The 27,698-nt window shown below is 34.8% G+C and overlaps 1 protein-coding gene and 1 pseudogene across 1 annotated transcript in view; one reads left to right on the top strand and one right to left on the bottom strand.

The window, feature by feature from the left end:
- pnt (ETS transcription factor pointed) overlaps window positions 1–27,698 on the top strand; it is a 325,531-nt gene that overhangs the window by 125,761 nt on the left and 172,072 nt on the right.
- Window positions 4,426–5,119, bottom strand: LOC111502434 (proliferating cell nuclear antigen-like; annotated as a pseudogene).

The raw sequence follows: 27,698 nt of genomic DNA, 5'->3' as shown, positions 1-27,698 counted from the left end.
ATAACAAAATAAAATAAAAATTCGACTGCTGAATGAGATGAATGAAGGTTTTGGGAATCATTGACCTCGTCGGCTATTTTTAGCTGATCAGATTTCAAAAAGTGTGGGACTCGAATATACTAAATCGATTTGGGATGTGCAAAAACTGTTTGTGTTAATGGTAGGGAATGCAGTAAATACTTTACTCATGTTATTTGCATTGAATCAAGATTTTGGCAAGAGCTTAATTTTGACTGAAAAGAAAACGGAAGAAAAGATTTGCAAATAATATTTATTTCCTATTGATGAGTAGTATGGTCATCTTATGTTGTGAAATACAGTTTTGCTAAAAAAAATCAACAGTGTTTCGAGAGATGCAGCGATGAACTATCAACATTTTTGACGTACTCACGGGCAGACATGATGTATTCATTGGCTATTGTCAATGTTGGTTAAATATGTTATAACATATGCATCTAGGTATGATGACCAAAGTTGAAGCAGACGACCTCTATTAACAAACTGAGCAGGGTACAAAAACTTGCTTGTTTGAGAATAACGAAAGCAATGAAAAACCACACCAATAGTTTCACTGGAGATGCTCTTGAATCTTCCTCCATCACATTTTGTTAAAATAGGAGAGGCAAGGAAAGCCTAATTCAGACTGAAACTTTCACGAAGTCACATGAGTTTTTGCAAAACGAAAATTTCACATAGTCTGGAGAAACGAACATCAAATATGTCATCCTGATCACAGGAGGCAAGCAATCTTTGGATAACCTACACTATGTCCATGTACAAATTAGTACACGGTACCTGATTGTCGGAATGGGTGACATGAATACCATAAGCCCAGTAGGCTGCAGTGTTTTCCGCAGACTTGGAAGAAAAGCTCATAATATACAGCGAGGAGAAACCAGCAAATCGGGAATAGCAGAGCATGTGTCCCAAGATGAGATCATCCACAGAGAGGAAAACTGGTTTAAGAGGAAGTTCAAAGAAGTTGCATATATGTTGTCCAACGACGCATTCAGGCAAGCTAGCGTAGAGATATGCAACATATGGAAACCTGTTAAAGTGGAAAAAGGCAACTCTCGCTAAACTGGTGAAGCGGAGAGAGGAAAGAGAGGATAGGTGAAAGCTTTCGAATGTCCTATTAGTCATCTCTCGGAGGAATAGTTTAGTCATCACCCGAAGACGACTGTGCATACTAACGATCGAAATTTCGTGAAGTAACTTGACGTCGAATCATAATGGAATCATATTGGACAATGGAAGTCCGAATCAATGAACCATAAAATGTCAACCACTTTCAAACAAAAAAAACTTAACCTTTCAGTGATTGCGATAAATTTCACGACCCTAGTAGTTATGTTGGTTCATGAGACCGGTGATTCAATAATTTTTTAAATAAGAGTCTACTACGATTTGGTCACTTTTTCTAATATTAATTATAAGTACATAATACAGCAATATTAGTTGAAAATGCTTATTTCTGATATAAGTTCTGTAAAAGTACTATTTTGATATTTGAAATTTAAAGTTTCATCTCAACAAAACTAGACTTTGCTTACACTTGATAATCATTTTCAGAATAGGATTTTCTGATGGCTACATTTCGCATATGTTGATTTTTCTATTCTTTTTCTTATCTCAATAAGCACTTTTTTTCAGAAAAATTACCTTGATTTCTGTTCTGAATAGTTTTTTCCATTTCTTCAGGATCAGATTCCTCAACATTAGGTTTACAGTAGATTATCAGATTCATGGTACATTCATTATCACTCATCACTTTTTCAATAAGAGCCTTAGCTTCTCTTGTTTTCTCAAATAATGATTTATCTCTCAAATGAGGGTTTAGACAAAAAAATCAATTTGTCTGAAATGAGGGAAAAATATATGCACCAATATATGGTCATACACCTGAAGGATATTATATGAGAGTTTTATAAAGAATATATGATTCAAAGAATTATATAAATGTGTCTAAAAATCCTGGCTATACTCACTGGAATACACACCACAAATGAAACTGATCCTGTAATGTCGTTAAAAATAGTTAGGACGGTACTAATTATAAGAGCCTACTACCCCCTTTAGATTTCCATAAAATGATAAAAACAATGCCAACTTGTTTTGACTAATGAAAATTATTCTAATACACTGTAGCCTCATATCACAGCCAATTTTTCTACAGGGTCACTGTTATCATTACTAGTAGAACATTTCTCGTATATTTTGTAAATTCTTGTCAAATATCCACACCAAAGGTTAAAAGCAACCGAGACATTATTATTTTGTATCCCTGTCGCTGTGAACACTTTTATAAAAAAATAACAATGCACAATCAGGCTTGATGACCTGACACGAAACCAATAAACCTGTCAGGCCGGTGGTCGCATAATGAAATGATATAACAACAATATGAGAATATAATTATAAAAATAATAATCATAATATATTCCGAACAAGTCGAGCGTTAATATTTATCTAGTCGGAATGTATTATGAAAAAACGTTTGAAAGCGAAACGGTATAATGAATTCTGCAAAAGATTCTCACGTTTATTTTTATTCAAAACGTTTGTGATGTAATCGCTTTAATTCCATCTTCAGTATGACTATTATTAGCGTTTGGATCTCGTTAATGTTTGTTGGTGCGGTCGATTAATTTCGCAGAAGACCGTCCCCGTCGACCTCTAATTTGACATTAAAATGTTTGTATTATGTCCTATGTAAATGGTCTAAGCATCGAATCAAAACAGACAGATTCTCTATGAGATATCGGGTGCTGTAAAAAAAGTACTTGACCGTACTACGCTGGTCAACGGTGTGGGTAGGTTGGAAAAATACATGGTTGATTGCTATCTTGTATGTCAGGGAATTTATTGATATTTTTTTTGTAGGTAAGTGCCAGTTCTGTAAATTGATGAAGTAATTTTGACTTTTTTCAACGCTTGTTACATGCCCCACAGTAAGGATGAGGTAAGTTGCAGTTGTGTGGTGCATTTGGTAGTGTCGATGTGTGGAGAATTTGTTATATTCTCTGAAGGAATATTGTATGAGAGTCTAATAGAGAATGTATGATATTATGGTTTGTCAAATATTTCTCAAAGTACTGCTAGTTGTGTAATTTCATTCATTAAAAAAAAAGTTGTTCGCAAAACAGTACATAGCAAAGGAAATTCATCAAAAATTGATGGTCTCGAAACCGTTAAATACAGAAATGAACACAATTTTCAGATTTGTTCAATGAACAAATCTGAAAATGAGTAACATCAAATGTATTTATTATTAAAAAAAACCCTATGTAAAAATTTGAATATAATTAAGTCAAAAGACAGATAAGAATAGTGTATCAAATCTACAGAATCAATTCTATATTTTGAGAAAAACATTCTGTTGGATTTCTACTTCTTTATCATTATATAGGAAATATTGAACTTTCGAAGAAATAAAATTATTAGAACATCAATAAAACGTTTTACAAATATGTGTATACTCAGAAGTTTCCAGATACAAACAGGAAGAAAATATCCACTCAAAACAGTCAACGGATTGGTTTAAGTTTGACGATAGTCGTGTCACGAAATGTTCTGGCGATGTTTTGAATTTATTGGAGCATCTGGAGACACCCTACATTTTGTTTTATAAGAGAGAGGACATATCAAGATCTTCAGATGATGTGCTGCAGGTTTTTCCGGGTTTTCCTGCAGCTGAAAAAGCAAATGCGCCACTGGAACCAATTAAGTTGCCCCGGAGCGCCAATTAATTTTTATTGTTATTTTTATATTATACCACATCAAAATCTTGTTTATAACCTCAAAAAAAAATGATTAAAACTTTCCAATATATGAACAGTTAATTACATGGGAAATAACTCTTTTCCTTTCACTTTGTACTCCAAACATTCAAAATGGAATTTCACTTGCATGGAAAACTTTCAATCACCAAGTGTACTTTGAAGTTTCGGGTAAAAACTCTTGTCTTCAATTCCTTTCCAGCGACTTCTTGAACAAGTTTCAAAGACGATGCACTGAATTCTTGAAAAAAAAATAAGGCTTCATGTCAACAGAAGGCATCTATCTGTTCTTCCTACAACAACTGTTTTAATTGACACGTCAAGACACGCCACTGACTGCCGCAGTTGCAGTCAAAACGTTTGGAGACTATAACCTATATTATTCCTATACTATTATTATACATTAGACTTTTCAGTGATTAATATTACGCAGTAACTTTTCGGGCTGAACTTTTCAGTTCGCCCTTCTTTACACTTCAGCAGATTCTCTATTGATTATGCTCTGTTCATTTTTCAAACTGTGGAAGGTTATATAGGTACCAAAAAAAACAGTAATAGTCCTCCACAAAAAATTCTTCCAGAGAAAAACCTTAAAATGAAGTGCTGTCACTTGTCAAAATGGCTCAGAAACCAAGACACTTAAATAAAAATTACAGACCTTCAATTCTCATCTTCCTCAATCTTAGGTGCCAAATAAAACCGTAAATGTCCCAAATCAGGGATCTGGTACTCCACAACAAGCGGTACATTGTCAGACATCGACAGCTGCGCTTGAATTGTCAAAGTAGTTGCTTTTGTGAACGAGTTCAAATACTGACATGCGAAGGTGAGTGTCACGGGTTCCTGCATCTCTATGGTTACATTCTCTTTCCCCTTATCAAAATTGCTGGTCTGTGCGATTTTGACATTGGCATTACCAATATCACCAGAAGTAGAGAACTTAACACCTTCCTTGGTACAAGAAATAACTATTGATTCTCAAAACTGGGACAAATCTCTTACAATTCTAGCAAATTCACCGGAAGACATTTTGATTACGCAAGAGAAATCAGTTTCTGGTATTCCCAAGTGTTCTTGGTCAAGGTTCACGAGTTTCATTTCATAATCAGATATTTTTTCTTGCTTCTTTGCTTCAAACATGAATGTTACGGTATCTGCATCATCCTGGGCTTTGATGGTTACTGTGTCATCATTGCTGGAGCACTTTAATATCTTCGACATGCTAAAACATCAATAAATGAATCAATCAAAGTATACTTTATTTCTCATTATCATCTAGGAGGTTTATTACTTCAAGAAGTAACACCTCACCCAGTAGTGTCAAGAGATCTGATAATAGATGTTGAAAGATTGAACGAATCCATTGGTAAATCGAGTTTTTCTTAGGAAAAATGTTGATTATTGAACTGAAAAATGAATATTACTGGAGTTTTTTCCCAACACCAAACCGTTATTTTAACACCTCGACACGTGTTTTGATCGCCAAGTGATCATCTTCAAGAGGCTCCAAATAGTGCATTACAACTGAAAAATGTCAAAGAAGATGAAATTGGAAGTGAAGCTGATGTTTTAAATGAACACTTGTGGTTTCAGGAGTTTGTGTACAACAAAAGGCTGTAACTCTAGAAATAAGGGAAAGCATCGATTTTTTTCTTTCGCCAAAATACGTCAGTACACCCATTTTATTTTCGAAATCGCCGGGTGCAGACTATCCAGAACTTCACCAATGAATCAATGTTGTTTGAATATGTGATTGTGGGAAAATATTCGACTGTCATCACCTTATGCGACCTGTTGACATAGTCGTCAGCCCCACATCTACAGTCCACTATAAAATTAATTACATGCCAACCTATACAAACTCGGTAAACAATCACATCAAGCATCGCAATGAAAAAAGAACTTGATATCAAATCCAAATATTTAAATGAGCGAATGAAAAGCTTAGACCACAATATCCTTCCTGTGATAAGCGCTCCACACTAACACATACATTCAGTCCGAGTTGTGACATTTCAACAATTAATTTTCATTTCCTGTATATATCCAGTAAGAATCGAAAGTGTGTGCGTCGGATTGATTTTTTCCTCTTCTTCGTTTTTTGTTTTTTTTTTTCGTCGAGTGAACGGGGAACTCTCGCCACCCTCCGCCGCTAGGATTTTGTTTATTTTGGTTTTGTGCGCGTTTGTGAGTTTATCTATTGGAACGGGATGTCCTGTAAGTGGTCCCGATTGATAAACGACCAGACGATAACTACTTGGGGTTTTTCTGAAATACTGTTGGCTCAATCGGTATGTTGATTTGAATTGTCCTTAATTTAACAGATATTATTCATTTTGTTAAGGAAATGAGAGAATAGATATAGAAGGTGGTAGCGAATGCGATTGATTCAACGGCACTCGTAACATAGAAATGAATTTATATTATGCTTTTTAGTCCGGTCAGTTTAGACATTCGAAGCTACCTAAATTCCCACCAAGCTGAAAACCAGTGAGATTGTTTAAAATATGATTAAACATAAAATTTGAAAGTTCCTCATCTTTCCCCTGTATGGAAAAAAATGTATTCATGGTCAAAGGTTAAAAAATGAGTTTTTGGCGAAGTTTTATCATAAAAATAATTCAGAAAAAAATTGTAGATCATGAAATTATCTACAAAAAATGTATCAATACTTTTTTTCCTATGAGTCACCGTTTTTGACAATTCAAAAAGTTGAAAAAGTTGTAATTGTCATAATATGCACATGTTTCTCCGCCACCTATGAGGTAGTGTACTTAGCGCGGTTTTTTTAACGTGGTTTCCCCAGTAGGCCTTGATACATTTTTATAGATAATTTTATGATCTACAATTTTTATCTGAAGTATTTTTATGATTGAACTTACTGTTTTGCTGAAAATCGCGAAAAACTAATCTCTTAGACCTTTGACCTTGAATAAATTTTTAAACATATTTTAAACAATCTTACTGATTTTCAGCTTGGTGGGAATTTAGGTAGCTTTACTCTTATTTTTTGGTCTAATTTGACCGGACTACTTTAAAACAAAGATTTTTGTTCGCTATTTCTCCATTTTCATACAAGAGATGTATGAAGATGAAGAGGTAGAAAACCAAAACCTTCCTTTACCCAAAAGCTAATTTCTTCTGAAAGTTATTAATTCTTCAGTTTTTCTACTTTCTCTTCAATGAAATGGAGTGACGTCATATCTGAAAACCTCGCCGCATGCAATAATAATTCAGCAAAACGGTGTGAAGTCTTTGTTGTTGATTCTATTAATAACTATGAAAACGCCCGACAAATTACAAGTAGGCATCGTTTTTCAGAAGCACCGAGCATGGAGCAACAAATAACAAGAATAATAATTATTTGTCACGGTCCGAGTGGCTGGCGAGATAGAGAATACGACTAGTCTAGATGATAAAGTTCAACTCTTCCTCTAATCGGCGATAATTGATGGCCAAAAGCGACTGAAAAATTATCACGGAGTTATGGTATAGTCCGCCATCAATTTCAATATGTATTCATAATGGCTCAGCGAGTATTAGCACTTCGCGTTCATGCTACAGCCAGAATAATGATAAATATTAAAACTCGACTTGGTGCTGAATCTGCCTTGTTTGAGGTATAGTCGTAATAAAAATTGGTATCGAATTGAAGAAGTTACTAGTCTGGTTTCTTGAACAACAAAATATAACACTGTGAATGTTCAAATCACTAAACACGAATGCGTAATTATTATCAATTAATAAGCATGACACCACAGTTTTTGTAAACTAAGCAAGCAACCCTGATAAGCAGATCACAGGTCAGCCACCTGTTCGACGCTGAGGCGATGTTTTGCATGTCTTAGTACGTGTTTTTTCAACATCATTTCCCTCAAAAATTCGTCTATGTTCACTAATGAATGATGAATTACCTAACGTTTCGTTTACTACTACGGTAGGCAGTATCAATGGCGAGGAGACAACGGTCGAGGTGCTCGAGGAGTTCTACCCAACGTAGAAACTACAGTGCTGAAATTTGTCTTCGGTTTTATATCATGTAATACAATAAGTGAGCATGGCTTCGTTTATCTAAATTGAATAACATGATCTTGATTGTGTACAGTGCAGAACAGGTAGCCAGATTTTATTAATGTTCATTGCCTCTTCCTTTCTAATGAGACCGCAAACGAGTGAAGGGTGGGTTAGGCGCGGTGCTCACTGGAAAAATGTGTTTCATGAAACTGGTTTCATGTAATGGGTTTCAAGAAAACCGTTTCATTGGAATGTGCACACAGAAGCAACGGTTTTCCATCAATTTCGTGACGGTTTCCGACGACGATGTGCTTGTGTTGTGGTGGTGGCTGAGAAATGAGAAATAAATGCTAGTACTGGGTTCACCTGTTGATCAGGGATCGGCAGCACAGCTGTTTTGTTGTAGCTGGATAACTATGCAGATATCCTGATGAATTCAAAGATATTTTTCGGATGTCGAAGCCACTTTTTATTCGCATTATCTCATCAGCAGCATTAGTATGCGTTTTCTTCTTTTTCTTCGGAGGAGGTCTCATTAACCCAGTTCCCTGTGATGGTGTATTTATCGGTTTATTACCTGTTTCTGTATCTTCATTTTCCATATCAGGTTCCTCTTCTCCCTGACTTCCACTTGACACTTTGTCTCTAGTGCTTCACTCTTTCATGTGAAAACTGTACAGACCTGATGTTTTTCTACTGTTTCGATCAACGTGACTTGAAATGTATCTGCCACCTCAGCTAATTTCTTTCTTCGCCTATGAAATATATACTTGGACTGATGAAACGTGAGACTGAAGCAATAAGAAATCGATTCTACGAATTTCTTGAAACCCGGTTTCATCAAACGCTGTGTGCACCAACCTTTGTTAATCTTCTCTATCTGTTGCAAGCAATTTCAGTTTGATATTTCGCGAAACTAGTTTTAACGAAATAAGTTTTTCAGTGTGAAATGCGCCTTAGTTGATTTACTGTGGACAGAATGAAATGAAATTTTTTGGGGTCTATATTGATTCCCAACTCTTCTGAGATGAATTGATGGATGTAGCCGTATAACTACGTGGTAGGAATTCATAATAAAGAAAAGAGAATTTAAATTCTTTATGTTTTTTACCACTTTTATTTGCAGTTTCGTCCTATAACGACATTATCAAACTTACATATTGAACTAACAATGATTGATTACATGAGCCCTTATATAACACCTCTGTAGGTAATAATAGAGGTACTTAGCTTGATTGAGTACTTGAATTTTGTTTACTAGGGACAATGTGGATATGCTAATTTGAAAACCGGTGAGTAAACTAAATCGATTTGATCATTCAACAGGTTACACCCGCGATGTTCATGCTTGTGAATTTCCAAGGATTCCAAATAATTGAGTTTGCAACCCTTCCTTGCATAGTGCAAAATTTCCGTATCGTTTAGATTCAGGAACTTGTGATTGCATGTCAAGGTATAGTTTGAAAACGTCGAATCATTTTTAGCTTGTTTAAACGACTTTTCATGTTCAGCATACCGTTTTTGGAAATTTCGACCACATTGTCCCATATAAACACTATTACACTTGAGCTTATAAACTCCAGATTTCCCCAACTTGTCTTTGGCTTTGAAAAGGAAATTAGATAACCTGGCATGTGGTCTGAATGCCACTTCCACATTATGTTTCATGAAGAAACCCGCAATTATCTTTGTTCTTTTACCAAAATATGTTACAGTTATCCATTTCTTGGTTTCTGATTGTTTGATCTGGAGGTATATTAATCTGTAAGCGAAATTACGGCTGTTTTCTGACTTAACTTCTGGACTGCATCTGCGTTGAAATCATTATTATGACCTATCTGTGTGATTATATCAATTTCCCTAGCTAGATTGTTAGCAGACAGAGGCAGTGAGAATGCTCTGTTGAACATTGAATTGTAGGCTGCTTATTTATTACTGCCCCAAGTGATTCTTCCCATCCAGACAGTGCAAGAAAGGGTTGCAAACTCAGTTATTTGGAATCCTTGGAAATTCACAAGCATAAACATTGCGGGTACAACCTGTTAAATGATCAAATCGATTCAGTTTACTCACCACATTGTCACTAGTAAACAACATTCAGATACTCAATCAAGCTAAGTACCTCTATTATTACCATTCCTTGGCATGCAACCACAAGTTTCCGAATCTAAACGATACGGAAATTCTACACTATGCAAGGAAGGGTTGCAAACTCAATTATTTAGAATCCTTGGAAATTTACAAGCATAAAAATTGCGGGTGCAACCAGTTAAATGATCAAATCGATTTAGTTTACTCACCTGTTTTCAAATTAGCATATCCACATTGTCCCTAGTAAACAAAATTCAGGTACTCAATCAAGCTAAATACCTGTATTATTACTTACAGTGATGTTTTATAAGGGCTAATGCAATCAATATTTGTTAGTTGAATGTATAAGTTTTAAAATGTTCTTATAGGACGAAACTGCAGTAAAGTTAGTTACAAATCTAAGTGGTAGAAAACAGAGAAAGTTTAAATTCTCTTTTCTTCTTCTGAGATGATTTTTCAAATTTGGTGGAATATTTTTCACACGAATGAAAGTATGTAGATGTGAACTCTTAGCGCGTTAACACTGATGCTTAGATACCCTGGTGTTTTAAACGACCCGCTTTTGTTTTGTCAAAAACTCTCAATGCTAGAAATGAGATTGACCCAAATTTGTACTCTTGTTGATAGATGATGCAACAATCGAAATCTGTCACGCCTATTTTGTTGAGCTCTTTGATTTATGGACCATATAGTAAAAAAACTTACCAAACACTATATATCATTTCGACGTGGTTCTATGCATTTTGGCATTAAGTAATTAGTGGCTTCAGATACTAGCCTGATAAACTAGAAACCGTCCCTTAAAGTATTTGCTAACTCGAATATGCAAAATAAGGAGCAGCCTCCATATATCTCAATGGAAAGTAACGTTGTCTAGTGTTAACTAGTTCATTCATTCGATCACCAGCCGACATCACCGTTCCTTGCCTTCGAGTATACCGATAAATAAAATAATATTTAATAGTAGTTGTTGAGTGTATAGCATGGACGGAGACGCTAATAAACATAAGCGTAAATAACTCGCTCCACTGTCAGGCAGTCCATGGGAAAAATTTAAACGCAGGTGCACTATTTGAATTGCAAATTATTCAACTACTACACAGCGCGAACGCTTCTTTTCATGCCCGATAGCCGCTCATCGACGACGGAGCTGCTTCTTCTTCTTCTTCTTCTGCTTGTTCGTCTTCTCGTCTTCTTATTCGTGTTTCGTGCCTCGATTTTTTCGTATCACAGTAATAAAGTTCCGAGTTGCTCGTCCAACTTTGTTGAAAACGAAGACGCTCCGTCTCAAGGTATTCCTCAAGGTTCCTGGAGGATTGTCTATTGTTCACTGATTACTGTTTCAGACTAAAACTTGATCACTTGAATCAATTTCATGGAGTTTGTGTCGATGAAACAAATTTGAGTACCAAAATAAAAAGGCTATTGTCGGACTGGTGATAGGTGAATTATTATTTAGACGAACACAGCGTTTATCAATAACACAATTTATTAACAACAAAACCCAATGACAAACAAAACACGAAAAAGAAAATTACAGGATAATCTCGAGGAACTAACGCTAAGTCTTCTCTCGATCAGCAAGGAGACTCTAGAGCGGGTTTAGTTCTCGGCGGAAACCCCAGAATAAGAAATTGTTCTCGACCGAAATCTCAGAACAGAATGAATCAGTGCATGGGCTAAAACATGTGTTCGAAGTAACTTTCTCCCTGACGATGGTGTGGGTCATGAATATAGTCAAAAAGAGTCAACCACTTGGGCCTTTGTCTTGATCCATAAAAGTGTTAACAATGAGTATCTGCTTGAAACATACCAAGTGGTGTCTGTCATTCGAAATATTCATTTTTTGGCAATAAACTTTTCTTTCGAGAGAAGAGAGCATTTCAATGATATGCGAAGAGAAAAAAAAAAGAATTAACATAAAGACCTAAGCAGATGGATATTTTGGATATGCAGTTGTGAAAAGTGAATTTCTTAACAAAAATTCGTTATAAAAAATAAAAATCGATAAAGAAATGTAATTTTTTCAAACTATATAGTTGGCTCAAATTATTATTCACGTGAGCAGAATAAACTCAGACTGGAGAGAAGTCAGACAGGCAGAACCAAATTGGGATTCAAACATGAATTCGTCCTCAATAAATGCCCAAAACGAGCGACAATAGAAATATAATTGCTAATACGTTTGGTCTATATTTAGAGCCTCTGCAAATTAATTGGCCTGTTGAAATTTTCCGTTTTTATCTTTCAGTGACTACACAACGATAGATGTAACGGACATTTTTTATTTTGCTCCACCATACAAGCTATAGATATTTTCGATACTAATGCTGTCTTTAGTACCAGAATTATAAATAGAATTATGATCTTCATTTTCGAAAGATGTATCTACAATAAAGTATTTGCGTTTCTGGGTTGGTTTTGTATCATTTTTTAATTTCAACATGGTTTTTGTCCAGGTAAATTCACTAGTTATACAAAGGAGTATGTTGTGTCCTTTTCTTAGATCAAAGTATCATATGAAGAAGCTTCTTCATATGATACTTTGACTGAACCACATGGCCTCAATCCAAAAATGTATTTTCTTGGCTATAAGCCTGTTTTGTTTTATATAAGTCAAATATTACAAATGTGCAATGTACTTAATTTGATACTTCCTGTTGCCTGACAAGTGAGCACTGGTGATGACGAAAGTCGAAAGCGCTTTGCAAGAATTTTTAAAATTATACACTTTAATACAAAAACCTCTTCGATTCATTAATTCAAATAAGTGTATTCAGCTTTTCCAAATCTTTTTATCAATTTTATTCCTTTCATTACTGTAATATGAAAATTAAATTAGAAATTGCTGCTCTGAACTTTTTTGTACCAGTGCAAATTATTCATACAGGGTTGCATATAAAAGTATATATTTTTTTAAATCTGTTTTATTCTGGAAATCGAGAGAAACTTATTTGGAATAATTTTATTTGTATCAGTATCAGCAGGTTGATGTCGAGCGTATTTCTTCTTCATTTTGCTTGGTGTATTCAGAGCTGAGTAATAACAAATAAGAAATTGAAAGAGAAAGAAGTTAGTATTTTTATATAAATAATGAACAAAAATCACTATGACTAAAACTGGATTATTGTCACTTTCATGAATCATGATTTAAATTATGTTATGAATAGATAAAAAATATTAATAACTTACAATTTCGAATAATAAACCAAAGCAGTCGTTTTCTAGAATATTCATGTTATTCCTGTAAATTCATGTTTTGCATTTATCTCCCAAGGTTTCGCATCGGCTGGTTCGCATCATTTTCTGAACGTTCTCATGAATATTCGGACAGGAAACATCAACTGAATAACCGCTCTTTGGACTTTCCGATGATCTTTTTTTTGGTTAATTAATGAACGTCTGCGTCTGAAAGCAATATGAGGTGTGATATTTGTTAACAAAAAATGCACCCGGCGTGTTATTATAATCCGAAACTCCCACGAATAACGAGCCATTGTTTCTGAACAATCATGCACTCACTTGCCTGATGGTTGACGAAAAACAAAGCGGGTACATTCGAGTGTGTACTGTACAATGTACATGGTGTTGGCGGTGATGTAAAGTAAACGTTTTGTTGGAAATTGAAAAATGTGAGATAAAATATCAAAAAATTAAACAAGGAATATTAAATAACAGTCTTCAAGTCATTTACCGGGGTAGTACCTAGTTGTTTTCCAGCAAGCTTCAGTCGCCGCTTGAGAGTAGGCAGATTAGGACCCTTGCGGAGACCAGTGATGCGAAAAAGTTGACGAAAATATACAGAAAAGTGTCAGTAACGAGTGTTTCCACCTCTACCTCGTATAACAGCTTCACATCATCGGCCCATACTTGAAATTATGTGTTTTTTTTCATTCTGGTCCAGTCCTCTCCAAACCTGAATCATTCTCTTCCCCAGTTCCTGCTTGCTGGGTGTTTGGTTGGATCGGGTGCTCTCTCAATCGCCTACCAAGGATATCTCAGATATTTTCTATTGGATTTAAATCCGGGCTACGTGCTGGCCATGCCATGGTGGTAATTTCGACCTCTTCAAGGTATCGAAACTGAATTTGTAGACTTCGATGTTTAACAAACCATTGTTGAAGGTGCCAAAATATCGATCCCGAATAGGGCTAGTTACTCAATTTCGTCCTGGCCCTGGTCACGGAATCTTTGGTATCATGTTTGTGGGACTTTTTCTTATGTTTGTCTTTTTTCAACTTTGTGTTTGTCTGTTCTCCAAGTAGTAATTTTGTCAATTTGGATCCAAATTTACCGGTGCAAGGATTTAGCTCAATTGAAGATGTTGGTCTTATGTTTCTTCCTCTTCAGCAGCTAAAATTTTGTATGTATGAGTGATAAACTTGCTTTTTTCAGGTGGTAGGCAAGTTTGACGCATGTCCGTATCATCTGGTTGTCTCGGCATTGCATCAAAAAAAATGATGTAACAAGCAAGTAATCGATGTGCGATATCAATGTCGGCTCCCCGTAGAGGCGTGATATATTACATTGTATGTTTTCACGGGTGATAAAATATGTCAAGTTACGTCTCACGAAGTCTTGATAATGAAATCTGAAATCGCGAAACGTTGACCTTTGAAAAATATACATCGGAAAATCTACAGTATAACCGTGAAAACCTACAGTATAACATATATCTACGAGTATAATGTCTAGTAAAACAATAAACAAAAAGGCAAATGAGGAAAAAGCAGCCAAATCTCCACGTGACATCAAAACCGTCAATGGTTTTCTGCTAAAATGCATGCCAGGCGACTGCTGCCCCTAGACTCCGGACGCTCTTCAATTATAAACCGTATTTTATATATGAGGAAATTCTCTCATATTCGCTAATATTCATAATCCGCATATTTTATCGGGCAATACTCATTACATTAATTCCATAACGGTCATCGGGCGACACCTGCTCAATGTCGTTGCGTGAATTCGCTTTCCCACGCATTGAACACCAATAAAATCACACAGACGGACAGAACGACGGACACACGTGCGTATTCCCGACCAGCTCGAGAAGGTAGTAGCCGTTAATGACGCGTGAATTTTCTAATTAGGGTCATGGTCGGGTGTGCACTCGATATTCATTTTTTTGTATGTGTGGCAACGATATGTTGAATGGCGAGAGCACCGTTACGCGAATGCTGAGAAAACAATTTTCAATCCACTCGTTTCTGCTACTAAACTTTTCCGCATCCATCGTGTCAGAAATTTTTTCTTCTCTTAACTTTTCCGTGATATCGGTTTACATGACTGCTCCTGTCTGTATGCAGATGTTTTTTTTTTCTTTGTTCAAAACAACGGATCTGTTCCAGCTTCAAATGTAGAAATCTATCTAATATCCATCTATCTATCTATCAATATACAGGGTAAGTCAATAATACTTCCTCGGAATATTGCTCTGGGGGAACCAATATTTTGATCTGTTTAATTTTTTTTCATTCCAGGATTTGAATTTCATAATCAAAATGAAAAAACGTTATCTAGGTATTTCAAAAATTAATTCATGATTTTTATTGAGAGCGATTTCTTTCATCAAGATTAAAAAAGATTAGCTGAAAAATATCAATTATATCAAGCAAAGAAAAAACTGAAATTACAATGAAATAAAATACAAGCAACAAGCAAAAACCAAAAAATAAAAAAATTGAAGTTGTAACACAAGATAAAAATTTAAAAAACTATTAACCAGAAATGAAATGTAAAAATTAAAAGATTTTAAGCCAGGTTACTTCACGACGTTCCGATTGTTAGTATCCAAAATCGTCTTCGGGTGATAACTGTTTAATCTTCATTTTTTGTTAATAATTTTTTTAATTTTCATCTCGTGTTAATAGTTCAATTTTTTGATTTTATGGTTTTTGCTTATATTTTATTTCATTGTAATTTTAGGTTTTATAGTTTTCTTGCTTGATATATTTATTATTTTTCAGCTAATCTTTTTTAATTTTTTTTACAGATTCTTTTAGGTATTTTAAATCAATTTATATCATATTAGACAATGGAAGTCCAAACTAAACATTGTCAACTACCTTCAAACAAACATCAAACTTGATCCTAACTTTTCCATGAAATTTGTACGATTAACAATTATAATGATTTTCCAGTAATATTTTTTAAGTACTTTGTATTTATATGTTTTGAGTCTCCATAGGTGGGTGGAGAAAATATTTATTTCTGAAAAGCAGTAGAAATTTCGGCTCACCAAAAGTAATAAGTAAATATAAAAATCCAAACTGTCTCACTTCGTGAAGTTGGAAAAGTTTAATTCAAATTTATAGAAAGTACTCAAGTTTCAACTAGAAATGTCGCGCTTCTCTACTGAAAAGGTGATTTTTGTTTTATATTGAAGTTTTCAAGATTATAGTTTAATCGTTATTAATAAAGATAGGCATCCCTCTGTGGATGATGATTATAATCGAATCGAAAAACATCAAATATCGATTTGAATTTTTATGTTCAAATCAAGAATGATTTTCAAATTAAAAATCGAATATAATAATTATTATATGATTTTTTGGAAAAAAATAATTATTGATTTCAAGCGGGTTTCAAACTCATTTTCCTATATGCTGGCTGATTAGTCGAAACGTAACCAACCAAAGTTATATTTTTCATATAGGTACTAACCGATAATTTTTGAATATTATACGGTTCCATGTTTTGGATGCTCACAAATTTCGTCTAATCAAATTGAAGCTACTATTTGAAAAAAATCAATGGTACCTATACTGAACGTGCATACCCATTCTGTTAAAGTACCATTCCACAATAGTAGGCGCTGAATTCTCAGAAATATTATTGCATTAAAACGAAAACATTGTTGTCAAGGTTGATACTATATATTTTATCACAATTTTTCCTCATCTGTTTAGTATGATTTCCATTCGCCAGGGGAAGAGACAGATTAAGACAAACACGTCAGTCATTTCTGTGAATTAACTGCTTACTATTTTGGAATTATAGTAACATACATTCGATATCCTGTTAACGAATATTTCTAACGTCTACTAAATGAGTTAAGATTATACAACGATAAAAAAATATTTGGAACTTCAATAACGTCGTTTTGGCAGATTTCTAGTAAAAAATACTTCAGCTTCAATCGCCATGTGTGAACAGCCAAAGGTTTTTCTGATTTGCATATGTTTCACTCTTAAACTCTAACTGCCTTTCTTTTTTTTTTTCATTTGACCTACGATTTTCGCATAAAAAATTCAATTAATTAATTTGCACCCCACAAATAAATGATTTATAAAACTTTCAATAATAATATACCTATTCAATTTATTAAATCACATCATGGAATGTTAACCCAGAAATACACTGAATCTACAAAAAAAATTAAATCAGATATCCACTTTCTGCAAATATTCAGTTTTATAATACGAGGGTTGCCTTTTATATTTCGGGATTAGAGAACAAAAACAAATATTAATCATCGAAAATTACTTTATTGTTTTTCAAAATATTCCCCATGAAGATCTATACTTTTTTGCATGCGTTTAAACCAATTGTCGAAACACTTTTGCCATTCTGATTGAGGTATGTCCAAAACACGCATTCTAAATGCAGCAACCGTTTCTTCGGGTGTTGAAAAACGTTGACCTCTCAGTTTGTTTTTTACGTGCGGAAATAAAAAGAAGTCTTTGGGTGCCAAGTCAGGACTATACGGCGGATGACTCATCAAATCGATGTTTTAGGTGCTCAAAAATGCAGGTGTTTGAGCCGATGTGTGAGAGCTCGCATTGTCGTGGTGAAGAGTGATCCGTCTTCGACGGTTGGTTTTCCTGATTTCTTAGAAGACAACTGACAAACAAATGGTTTAGAAGACAACTGGCAAACAAATGGTTGTGTACCACTCAGAATTGACTGTTCTGCGTAGTTCTAGTAGTACGGTTGCGACATGTCCAGTTTTTCCGAAAAAACAGGCGACTATTTACTTGGAAGTGCTTCATGCGTGATCAAGCTTTGTTGGATTTGACTCATCTTGAAACACCTATACAGTCGACTGCTGTTTACTTTCGCGGGTTCATACGCGTAAATCCACGATTCATCACCTGTCACGATGTCATAGACGTGTTTCGAAGTACTGCGATTGTATTTTTTTAGCATTTCCTTCGACCAATCGCCACGAGCCTTTTTTTGAGCGATTGACAAATTGTGTGGGATCCAATGCGAACAAATTTTTTTGACAGTCGAATGGTTATGCAATATTGAATGTATGCTGGTCCCACTAATGCCTAAGGTTGTCTCAATCTCACGATAGGTCACATGACGATCTGGCAATATCCAGTTTGCGCACAGCAACTGATTTTGGAAGACCTTCACGAAATTCGTCTTGCAGGGAACTACGACCACGATTGAATTCACCATACCATCGATAAACACTGGTCCTTGATGAAGCTTCATCGCCAAAATTTGAATTAAGTTCATCCACGCACTGTTGCTGAGTTAATCCACGTCGAAAGTTGTAAAAAGTAATCGCTCGAAAATGTTCACGATTTAATTCCATTTTTGAGCCGAGATGAATCTTTTAAGTTACTGTAAACAACACAAATAGCGCGCGTATGTCAAAAAGTTCAGAGTACGTATAAGCTCAAAAATGTCAAACTTTACTATAGAGCTGTCACTTGCCATATTGCAAAATCCCGAAACATAAAAGGCAACCCTCGTAACATGCAAATGAATGAATAATATGTTTTCATGCTATAAATTATTTTGACTTTAAGAAAGAGCAGTGATACGCCACTGGTTTTGAAATCATTTTGTGCAAATCTACTATGTTTCACAAAAATATCTAGGTTGTCACACCAAAATCGTGAAATATTAACACTTGAGCATCCGCATGTAGATAGTTCAAAAACAATTACCTTCAGGAGTTTTTTTCGCAAATATCAAAGATATTCTCGCCCCGTTATCGTTAGTGTTATAAATTTTATCACAACTGGAATAGTGTTACGTGAATATAAATCAAAATATCTATTTTCAGAAAGCAAATTAGGACTATCTTAAGTAATAGATTACTTATCAGAGGGTTCAATTCCTTTCGACAAGCCCTGTATTTCGAAAATCACCAAACGACAGCCGGAGGATCTCAAAAATGACATAGTCCGTCTTTGTTTGCCTCGAATCGCTCGAGTGACTCCTTTGGTCATATTACCAGCCACGGAAGGCTCGATTCTTTGACTATGAACGCTAATTAATTCCCGAAATTAATCTTGGCAACGTATTGATGTCTGCGTCTTGTCAACACGGTGACGGTGGCGAACCCTGAGGCCATTTTTATCGTCTCTGTGTCGCCTTTCGACCCCTTCAACTCGAAGGCAGTATTTCTGCTCGGTTCAATCATTTCGACTTTCGACGTTAGATGACGGTCGGACGGTCAGGAAGAGTGTTGTTTGATTGTCAATTATTTGCCGAAGGCGAATTTTTAGGAAACTGTATTAACGTATACCGGAAACGGTTGATAATCACTTCATTCAGCACCGATTACACTTTTCTTATGGCTGTTTCGCTCTGCTTGTGTTCTGAAAGTAACCAAAAAGACAAAATATTTTGAAGAAATGCACAGAAAAAACACTGTTTCAATTTGAAATATAAGCTGATACGTTAGGAAAAAGTATATTGCAAATTACCAGAGCCCCGCATTTCCGTATCAAGGGTTTCTATGACGATTGAGCGTCCGGGATTTCGAATATTCCATTAGTGACAGTCAGTAAGTGATATCTTAGAAGAAAACCATTATTGGTATGCCATTTGATTAGAGAATAACACCACATCCAGTGGTACGACGGGGAAGTAGACAACCGATTGCTGAATACGTTACATACGTTAAAACGAGTACAAAAAATAACAAGTGTGAGTTTAAGTAGTGTGATAATCAACAGACAGCCAACAATCTTCTCCATGCTCTTTCCAAGGATTAAACGAAATGTATAAATCAGGAAATAGCAATCCGATGAGAGGATCTTGGCACACCAAGTTTTTATTTCCAAAATCCTCAAAGTAATTTTCATGACGCTTTTAAATTTTTTACTTTAATTTATATTAACGTCCAGAAGGTTTTTTTAAAAAATAGCTTTCCAAAATATCAAACTGGGTGAAAACTGTAGATACGTCAATCACCTTAACTTAACTCCGCACTAAGCAATCCTTCCATATGGAAGGATTAAATATATACTCAACCGTCTAGTTCCTGTGGGTTTCCTCACACATGGTCATATAGTTTGTAATGAAAAAGCGGACCAATTAGCAAAAAAAATAACCCATTATATAGCTACTTGCACAAATTAGTCACCAGACTATAAGCTGATTTTTTGAACTTTTTCCCATTAGTTTGTTAATTGTCTATTCTTGATGTAGTCTCTATATTCATTCTCTTCCACTTCTAGTATAGTCTTGACGAACATACACAAGAACAAGTTCTCTTGTACATCCCATTTTTTGTTTTTTCTCATGTGAGATAGCATATATTCATATATATCACCTAATATTTAATTGATCATGTTTTCAAATTGTCCTGGAAAATAAGGTTATGCCATTAGTTGTGAAAGGTGTCAATGGTTGGCTTCAGTTGGTGGTCATTAGATCGATGTTGGTTTTATATTATTTGTCATTACAATTTTAATATTTTTTTCCGGTTTGGAAGGTGAAATATACAAATAAGGCAAAAAAACAACTTCAGTATTAGTGTTGCTTCATATTTTAGTACCTAGAGGAAGAAAAACGAATTCAGGAAAGATAATTTCTCAAGACTATCAGTATAGTTCCTCAATAAAAACTCATTAACAATAGAGATTTCTGTGTGTTTCAACTGGTTCTTTTTTTCCACCTGAACAAAATCAAAGGTGGTTCCTTTGATGTTGGAGAACATTCGTCTTTTTTGAAAACTCAAATAGGTGTGACCGTCTGTTGAAACGCCCAACTTATAAAAAACCGGAGCTTTATTTTTCTCACAAAAAAATAATTTCAACATACCCAATTTTTTTTCAATATATTTCATGTCTTCTTGGAACTCACACTGTATATGCCTATGAATACACCCATTTCTCGAACGTAAACAACGTATTCCCACACAGCCAAGTTCCCGGCATTCCTCTATTGTTTTGTCCTATAAAATCATAGAACACATCACGCTGAAATGTTGATTGGATAATTAAGCTCCGCCTCAAAATGACCTTTGACCCAACAGTTCGTTGGTTGTTCTGTTTGAGCAGTGATTCGAATGTTTTACGTAGCTTGACTTTTGTTTGAATAACTCTGAGTCAGAACGCTCAAATCAAGTCGCCTCGGTACAGGGTGCTTCACTTGAACATTTCTTAAGTGTACGAACTTGTCCCATGCAGTTCAAGATATTGTAACGTAGAAGTTCGACACCCTGTTTGTTCTTTCTTCCCATAAGTGTCTCATAGGATCCAGGAGGCGTACAAAATGCTGAGGTGGAATAAGTTTCTTCTCTCCCAAAAAATATAATGGGAAATGAATGTATATTTCAAAATGATGAAGAATATTTTTTGTTTCGAAGCGAAATGGATGAAAAAATTGAAGGCTAGGCAACCAAAACAGTTTTACAGCAATAAAACTTTTGTGTTTGTTGGTTTCGGGTTTTGCCGTGTTCTTCTTCGGTTATAATCTCCAAACGTTTCAACAGCAACTGCGGCAGTCATCTTCAGTGGCGTGGTCGAAGTACTATTCTTAACTGAAACTGAAACTGAATCAACTGAAACAGTTTTATTTGTAATTTCAAGAAGGGTACTTCGACCAAAGAAGACTACGACAAAACCCGCAAACCGCAAACCAACCAAAACATTGACGACGTGAAGGCCTGCATTCCGATAAAACGATTGTTCCTAACAGCGATAAAATTCTTCTTCCCAACAGTGACAAAACTCTTCTTCCGAACGGCGATGAAACTGATAACAATAAAACTGTTAGTCATGAGATTAACATCTGTTGGTGTAATTATTCTTGAATCATAAAATTTTGATCACTCTCACTATCCTGAGCGAACCAACGACATCATATATTCAAATAAGATTGTGACTAAATATTAAAACTTTGCGTAAATGCTTCTGACAAAATTTACAGGTTCAATTTGATATTGTGATAGTAACTGTAACTAGACCCTATCTCTGGTGATACATCTTGAATGAATATGTAAATCAAATAAAACTTGCCAATACAATGAACAGGTAGGTACCTACCTACAAGACACCGAAAATAAAAATTAATTGCCATACTTCACTGATTCACATGACCTCATTGTTGTTAAGACAACAATGATTCAATTACAACTCCTCCTTGTATACCAACAATTTATATATGATATCCAGAAATTTTAAGATCATGATCGAAACTTATTGGTACATTTTTAATTCGAATAGTAACATTATTCTGAATACGCGAAAAGAATACGCGACGTACAGTTTATGCATCTAGCCATGTCAAATATGTCGGGTGACTCGGGTGCCGACTATGCGGTCTCATATCAAGGCACGATAGATTTTAACAATGAAATCCTATTGTTGAAAAATGTGAGTCCAGTCATTCACGTATTCTGTTCATATTTTCGAACATTGTGTCTTTAATGAATAGTTATACTTTCAAACGCATGTTCCTCTTGAAATTTCTCGTTGTTCAGGTAATAAAATTGATTTTCTTTGAAAATTGATATTCTGTTCATGAATCAATGCATTTACCTGATAATAATTCAGAAAATAATTATGACGAATACCAGTCGACCTAAACATTTTCTCAGATAAATATCCAGTTTTTTAAACTTTATTATTTTTGAGTAATACCAGCAATATATTGAACCACTCGTTCTCCGGACTCGTTTAATTTTTCTGTTTGCACTCATGACATTGCTAAATAACAAAGTTGTCGTTGAAAACTGGAAATATATCGATAAAATTTTGAGGTTTTGAGTTTTAGGATATTACTTTCGATAATTTGGTCTGCTGAACTGTTAATCAGACGTTCTGAAAGGAATTTTGTCTAAATCCAACATATTGTTTTAAGAAAATCATGAGGCAAGACCTCCTTATTTTCTTGTACATAGCTTGCTATAAAATTTAGTAATCCTGCCTCGATGCTGAAATTAATAAAATTTTTATTTCCAAATTCAAATGAGTCGAACTATAATTTAAGTTTAATTAGGAAGTAATGCATTTGCGGTTTACTCCAGCACCACTGATGATTTTTATGGCGGGTCGAAACGGCGGTATCTGGTGTCACATCACAAATGCTTTGTTTTTGGGTTCTGGTCACGACTGGTTGACTTGCAGTAAAAGCTGCAGTGACAGACAGAAGACGAATTTCGTCATCGGTTGATGTCAAAGCTTGGCTTTGCAACTGACCGCCTTGGGGAGCCTCGTTTTTCTTTGATATCCGAGGATTGAGGTTTTCGATGCGTCTGGTATATGAGTTGTGTTTCAATTGAACCGCTTCAATTTGTTTTTTGGCAAATGATGGCAATTCGTCTCACATGAGACGAATTGCCATCATTTTGTTTGGATATCTGTGACTCGGTGATTAACATGGAATAAATATCACAAAGTAGTACCCGAGCCGAATCAACAATTGCCGGATACGTAGCACATGTTTTCAACTATAAAACACAAGACAATGATCTATTTCAAGGTAGACTAACTTCGGTTTTCGAATGAACACTTTAACCTGTGACAAATCTTTCGTCCATTTTGAGGTTATTTTTTCAATTTGAGTTAATGCGTCAATGGAATGAAGAAAAGTACATAATTGCATTCAAAATGAAAACAACAGAATTTATTGTGAAAAGATTTGGCAATTACTGAATGATTATGAATTCAGGCATAACACTTCAGGCAAAATATTCTGAATTTTCGGTTTGAAACAAAATATTACTATTTGAAAATTCAATTGGTGGGGATAACCGGTAGAAAAGTACAATCAGCTTCAATGAAATATTTTTTTTTTCTATACAAGCTGAATCAAAATCATGAATCAAATAAATATGGATACATTTTTTTCAAATTTTTTAAATAATGGAATAGTATGAATACTATAGGACGAATTTAAAGAATGATTAGATCGTTTAAGTTAGGCAGTTTATTTTCTCAGTTATACCTAGGCTATACTTTTTCAAACATTCAATTCTTGTTGAGATGACTATTGAACTTAGAAAAGTATATAGGAGCTAGTCCTTCAATAAGTATTGTTTTCATGGAGGTATCCCAAAGTTTTTCTGTCTACATACCGAAATCACAGTTGAATTTATATAGCCGTTTTTTACTTGTATATCATTGAAACTCAACTATAATTGACCTGAAGATCTGATATGAATGTTTTAATTACAGTTTTTCCATCAATCCATCAATTTACATAGTTTTTTATTTTATGTTTATTTCATTTTCAATGTTTCACCTTGACGTGTTACTGGTAACAATTATGATTCATATTTTAAGAGACGGTTGTTGTAAAATTATATTTTTGAGAACATCGTGAAAGTTAACGTTGGTTACATTGTTCACAATAGTTTATTAACGTTGTGAATATTAGTTTCAAAATATATTTTCTGATAGTTGTTCAGACAGTTTTAGTCTCATATATACGTAATGACAGACTCACTAACTTACAGATATTTTCTAAGGTTGAATAGTGTTTCTCGAAAAAATACTCTAACTTCCATATTTAGCAAATTTTACCACAAATTATGCATCCGATCCTTTTGTCTTATCGGTATTATTGTTCGATTGACAGATGTCAGATAATTGGATACATTAAGGATAATAATTATCTAAGATAATGAATGCTACAGTTTACGACTCAACCATATCTTATCTCTTTCTGCAGTTTATTGGGTGTTGACATGAGTGCCTTCTGTTTTATGTTTAGCATGCCTTTTATTACCTTTCAAGGGTACCATTTCGCAAAACGATGGGGTGTCGGAGATAAATGGGAGAAGCACTCGAAATCTTCACTAAAACTCGTTAAATCTCTAATGAGTAAACAAATAGCTATGGGTCTTCTTGAAAATAAACTGTCATAGACAACAAGCATGCCATTTTCTTAGAATTCTGTGAACCTCTGTGAGAAAAAATAAGTGTTGAAGTTAACGGTATAAACTTTGGTTTTGTTGTTGACTGATCTGTATAATTAAACAGTTACATGTAGGTATATATAATGTTTTGGACAATTGAACTGAAATAAATAAAATTCTACCGCAAAACAACAATGAAGATATGAAATATGATAAAATACCATGCGGAATTGTGAATTTTTTTTCAAGATATATGGATACTAAATGACGCGGCCTACACACATAGGAACCAAGTTATTGGTTCGTCACTTCCTACACACAATAGAGGGGAATGTGAACAATGGTTCACCATTTCACAATTTCATTCCAGTAGTTGGGATGAGTTCTTGGAAGATTGCAGCTGATCTTGCTGTATTAAATGAGTTTGGGGGTTTCACAAGATAGAATGTCGCAATGGACCAAGCAGTGGCTTCGTGAGAGAGAAGTGGAAGTCATCTTGAATTTAGACTGGTTGGAGCCTGGCTCCTTTACCCTTTGGACTGATGAATGGTATCATATCAATTCCTAACGTCATCTTAAGGAGAACAGTGCGACAGATGCCACCAATTATTGAAACTTGTGACACCCTACATTTCAAAACAACTCAATGGGAAAGTCGATATCGGCCGAACATTGCCTCGTTTCTATATCTTGCTACCTAGATACTCAAAAAAACTTGTAAGGCTTAAAGTTTTCGTGTGGCATGTCACCACAAACACTGAGGAAAATGGCGAACAACGGTTCCCTTCCTCCACACACAGACGAACTTGGAGCACCCGGTCGGTGAACCGAACAAATGTTTTCCAACCCGATGGAAGATCAATTTCGTGAGAAATTGTAGCGATCTTGGTTAGTTGAACACCACACACAGAGGAACAAATGACGGACATGGTTCATGGTTCGTGCGGACCAAGTTTGGCGAACAATGTTCCAATGAGTGTAGGCCGCTTAAGCGGGCACCCATCACATAATCTGCATGATAAATAGAATCTTCTTTGTTTTTATTACTGAAAAATTTATAAAATTCTTATACAATTTTGACATTAGAATTTCGAAATGTTTCAGAATGTTTGTCGTTATGGGCTTTACCAAATAATTTTGAAATTACAGAGATGAAAAAACCATATCTATGTGTCTATAGAGGAATTTAAAAAAGTATACAACAGCTCTTCATTATGTCCTCAATATGACAAAAATATTGAACTTTTCAGTTCACCCCCGTATACGGAATCCGTTTATTCTTCGGAAGATAAGGATCGGCGATCAAGTGCTTTCCCTGTCACATTACAATTTCAGTTTCCAAAACGGGGGTTCGGGCCCTCCACTCATACAGTGTGTTTTCCGATGCATGACATGTCTCAGGTGTTATAGTGGGACCACTGTGGGAAACATACACAGGTGGTTCGAATTTACACTCCCCCATATGATTAGTTTACCAACATCGTTGTGAATTTCGATGGATGTATGTGTTCATTTGTTTTAATGGTTTTATCTTAATTATTGGGCTGGATAATTGGAACATGGCCGTTGATAAGTGCTGTTTAGCGCTATGTGGGAAATGACGTTTCTCACAGAAAATATATATTACGTTCCGACGGATTACTGTGTTTGTTTCTATTAAAAACGGCTTAGTCGTCAAACAATTTATGGTTTTTCTTTCAAATACTTGGATTGAGTAGGTAACTCATGATTATGAAAATCAAAGGAAAGATGCAAAAATGGATTTTTAAAGTAATAACCTCGTTATCAACACACTAGTCAAATCCATAAATATAAAGAACAGAATAATTCAGTGCATACAATAATTCATAAATTTATCAAACTCTAAACATTTTGGAATGTTTCACTACACCCATTTCAATGTTTAAAATACTAGTCACAAAATGGTACATAAAATAATATTCATTTTCTCACATATAAGACAAATGACAAAGAGAAATACTTTGCAAATAAATATCGTATAATCCATAGGAGCAACATATGTTACTTGTGTGTAGTGTAAGGAATGAGATATATGAAAAAATTTGTAGAACAAAAGCTCAATCTAAAATATATAATATACAGAATAAATTTGTGAAAAAAAAAACAAAACAAGGTGATGTGATGAAATCTAAATATATATATATATATATATATATATATATATATATATATATATATATATATATATATATATATATATATATAGTAGTGGAATGTAGTTAGTATTAGTTTGAGGAGTGCCTTGAAGATGACAGTACGACCAGCTGTCAAAAGCGCTCGCAGATAATTAATAGAAGATATAAAGCTTCAAATCCTTTTTGTGAAATTTAATATTAAAATACTGAAAATAAAGGAAAATTAGTTGCATCATTCTAATATATATAAAGTGTGTTAAAATAAAATATTACCAATTTGTATACCGTCACAAGTGGATCCAAACCGATTTTCAATATTTTTTCGCAACCCCAACACATTCAGATCGATATTATCCCTCGAGATGTATTCATCCGTGCTAAAAGTGGGACTAACTCTTCGGTTCTATGCTACGGATTCACACTTTTTGCGGTATTGGGACTCAATAAAGGCACGCGGTGAGGTCCTTTATTGTGGTAACAATCGACGACTCTGAGGGTCTTTCTTTTAAAAGCACACGTGCTCGATTGCTGTGTCGGTCCGGAACCCATTGAACTAATTGTTAAAATAGACGTTTTAAGACAAGAGAACAGGTCTCAGGTGCT

The sequence above is a fragment of the Leptinotarsa decemlineata genome, unplaced genomic scaffold, assembly GCF_025532065.1.
Source record: "Leptinotarsa decemlineata unplaced genomic scaffold, Ldec_3_MD MMD2_tig00026282_RagTag_RagTag, whole genome shotgun sequence".
Lineage (NCBI taxonomy): Eukaryota > Metazoa > Arthropoda > Insecta > Coleoptera > Chrysomelidae > Leptinotarsa > Leptinotarsa decemlineata.
Note: the sequence above shows the minus strand (reverse complement) of the source record. Positions and strands in the feature narration are given on the sequence as shown.